The sequence below is a fragment of the Tupaia chinensis genome, unplaced genomic scaffold (assembly GCF_000334495.1).
Source record: "Tupaia chinensis unplaced genomic scaffold, TupChi_1.0 Scaffold000251_1, whole genome shotgun sequence".
Lineage (NCBI taxonomy): Eukaryota > Metazoa > Chordata > Mammalia > Scandentia > Tupaiidae > Tupaia > Tupaia belangeri.
In genome coordinates, this window is record NW_006159731.1 from 1,045,118 (window position 1) to 1,049,060 (window position 3,943).

A 3,943-nucleotide genomic window follows, 5' to 3' on the forward strand; every position below is an offset into this window, starting at 1 on the left:
GCAGCACTCAGTGTCTGGTGTAGGAACAACCTAAAGCCACTTGTCTGCTCTCTCTCTCTCAACCTCTCCCTCTTACCAACTTCTGAGTTCTTCATTCCTGCCTTGGTCCCTTTTTTTTTTTTTTCATTTTTTTCTTGTAGTGGCTTTATTGGAATACAACTCACATAGCACACAATTCACCCATTTAAGTGTATGGTTTAATGGCTTCTAGTATAGATGCAGAGTTATGCAACCATTGTCACAATCAATTTTAGAACGTTTTCATTATTCTAAAAAGAAACACTGCACTCCTTATCCATCAACCCCCAATCCCTCCATGCCTTCCGCCTGAGGCAACCACTAAATCTACTTTCTGTCTACATGGATCTGCCTATTCTGGACATTTCATATAAATGGAATCATACAATACGTGGTCCTTTATGGCTGGTTTCTTTCAATGTAGCATAATGTTTTCCCTTTTAAGGCTGAATATTTCATTATATGGATATACTACATTGTTTATCCATTCTCCAGCTGATGAACATTTGGATTGTTTCCACTTTTTGGTGATTGTGAATAATGGTGCTATGGCATTTTTGTACAAGTTTTTGTGTGGACATATGTTTTCATTTCTCTTGGGTGTAGAGCTAGGAGTGGAATTACTGAGTCATGTGATAACTTTATGTTTAACCTTTTGAGGAACTGCCAGACTGTTTTCCAAGGCAGCTGTACCATTTTGCATTCCCACCAGCAGTGTATGAGGGGTCCAATATTTCTACATCCTTCCCAACACTAGTTATCATGTGTCTTTTTTTTATTATGGTCTCTTAGATCTTGCTAACTGGCTTTCAGTTTCCTCTGGACTCACTGACCTTTCCTGTCCTGCGCTCGCTCAGCATGCTTACTTGACATAAGGGATCTTCTTGGTTTCCTATGGATGCATTGTCGTGACGGTGGCAGAATTAGCTCTTGGCCTCCTCCACCAGGAAAAAGGTGTTGCAGATAATGGGGTTCTCGGATTCCCCTGTCAAAATAAGAGTAGAAAAAAGGGAACATTTTATGTGGCTGGCAATTGCTTCGTTTCTTGTGATGGTTGATTTTGTTTTAACTTGACTGGCCTAAAGGATGCTTAGATAGTAGGCAAAACATTATTTCTGGGTGCATCTGTGAAGGCGTCTCTGGAAGAGATTAACATTTCAATCAGTTGACTGAGGAAAGAGGCTCACCCTTACCAATGCGGGCAGATATCATCCAAGCCGTTAAAGCCTGAATAAAACCAAAAGGTGGAGGAAAGGTAAATTTGCTCTCTCCTTTTTTTGGAGAGGTTTTTGCTATAGGGCGCGTGCGCTCGCCAGACAGAGAGAGACAGAGAGACAGAAAGCGAGAAATCACCCCCCAGGGGGAATGGTCACGCCACAATCCTTTCTCCTCCATTCTCCTCTCAGGATCTTGGGCACGCATGCACATGCGCCCGGCGTGAGTTTTAAGCCACCGGGTCCGGGACATGAACTGCGGTCGACTACGTGGGAGTCCAGCGACATAGCCATTACGCTAACTGCTGGTCCATGCTCTCTCTTCTTGATCTGGAACATACATCTTCTCTCGTCTGTAGATACTAGAGTTCCTGGGTGTAAGGTTTTTGGACTTGGAGATTTATACCAGTGGCTTCCTTGGCTCTCAGGCCTAGAGACTTGGACTAACTTACACTGCTGATTTTCTTGAATCTTCACCTTGCAGATGGCAGATTGTGGAACTTCTTGGCCTCCATAATCAAATGTGCCAATTCCCATAATAAAATTTCCCTCATAGATCTCTCTATATGTATATTCTATTAATTCTATTTCTCTAGATAACCCGGACTAATACAATTTTTTCTTTCTCTCATTCCTCAGTTGCTGGAATAAGAGAGTAGAAAATAAATAAAAGCTGAGGGGTCCAGGAGGGGCTGACTTGGGACAGCAGCCATTTTGGAATTCCATTTAGAGAAGGACAAGGGTAACAGCACAGTATGGCCAGCACAGTTACAAACTTAGTATTGAATTGCTTTTTTCACTTTCTTCAAATACAAAGACAAGGGAGAGGCTGCTTAGCATCAGGCATCATAGCAATTAATATAGCACTGTTTTTACTGACAGTAATTTAAAATTAATAATGTTAATTGTTTCTCTTATCAGTGACTTCTCTTTTATGGCTGGTTTGTTCAGAAACAACTGTTGGCTGTCATACTATTTCTATGTGTTCCAGGCTGAAGAGTCCTAGTCCAGGGGAAGACAGATTTCAAGATAGCACTAAAAGATAAATGCTGTCGACACAGAAGAAAAAATGTAAGAAAAGTTATGAATTGTGCTTCTGTTTAACCCTCCCTTCTGAGGCTAGGATTAGTTCAGCAGAGGTTTCTGCCTTGGAAAATTGACTCACATTTGGATTTCTCAAGTGTGTTTGAATTTCACTCAGGAAAGCATTCTCGGTGAGTACATTTTCCTAGTAACTATTCTGTCCACTGCAGAAGCTGTAACTTAACAACTGCTTAAACTAGGGAATAGATTAAATCCACCAAGTGAGCCACTGTTTTCTCTCTTACTGTGGTCATTAACCAAATTGCTGACTTTAGTTGGAATACAGAGAACCAACTTTAAAAATCTCCTAAACCTGTTGCTCAAGCATTTTTATATCAATTGGCATGCCTAGGAGATAACACTCACAATCTTTTTAGTTGTGTGGAGTTCAAGTATAACCTTTTAAAACATGAAACCTCTTGAAGTGTAAGTCACGTACATGTAAGTGCACCGATTTTAAAGGTACAAACCAATGAGTTATAACCATTACCATAATCAAGATATAGAACATTTCTTACTCCCTTTCCTTATGCCTTTTGCTCTCAATCTCTATCTACTCTCTTATTTATTTATTTTTTTTTGGAGAGGTTTTTGCTATAGGGCGCGTGCGCTCGCCAGACAGAGAGACAGAGAGACAGAAAGTGAGAAATCACCCCCCGGGGGGGATGGTCACGCCACAGTCCCTTCTCCTCCATTCTCCTCTCGGGATCTTGGGCACGCACGCACACGCGCCTGGCGTGAGTTTTAAGCCACTGGGTCCAGGGTTAGGGACTTTCTGTCACTTTCTGTCTCTCTGTCTGTCTCTGTCTGTCTGGCAAGCTCACGAGCCCTATAGCAAAAACCTCTCAAAAAAACACAAAAAACTAAACAAAAAAACATTTGTTTCTCATGATTCTGGCACCTTGCAAGTTCGAGATAGAGGTGCTAGGCAGATTCAGTGTCTGGTGAGGGCTTGCTTCCGGATCCTCTGGAACCTAGAATGGGGGCCCACAGTTGCAGTGTGGGAGCCAGTTTCTCTTTTCTTAGTCCACAGAAATGAAGCCTGAACCTTATATCCCAATATGCTGAGCAGCTGCAGGACCAGGGAGGCAAGGAACACAGGAATATGGACCAAGGGATCCTTCTTGTTAGGGTATAGGGGATAGGGCGATAGTAATGTTTACCCTTGCTTCAAGTCTTTGGCACTAGGGAGAGGGCGAGAAGCTTTTGTATATGTGGCTTGGTGGCTTAATTAGAGATGTCCCTATGAGATCCCAAGAAATACTGAATAAGTTTTGGGCTAGGAACCTTTTTACAATAGAGAAGGATGAGTGTTAGAATTTTTTTTTCTCTTAAGTCCATTTTTTTTAGAGATTTTTCCTATGGGGTGTGCGTGCTCACCAGAAAGACAGAAAGTAAGAAACCACCACTACCCCCCATGGGGGGATGGACACACCACAACCCCTTCTCCTGCATTCTTCCCTCAGAATCTTGGGCACTGACACACATGTGCCCGGCATATTTTAAGCTTTCAGATCTGGGACTCCAACCATGGTCCACCATGTGGGAGTCCAATGACATAACCATTACACCATTTGCGGGTCCCTCTCTTTTTTTTGGGGGGGGGGGTTGTGGCTTTATTTTGAAAC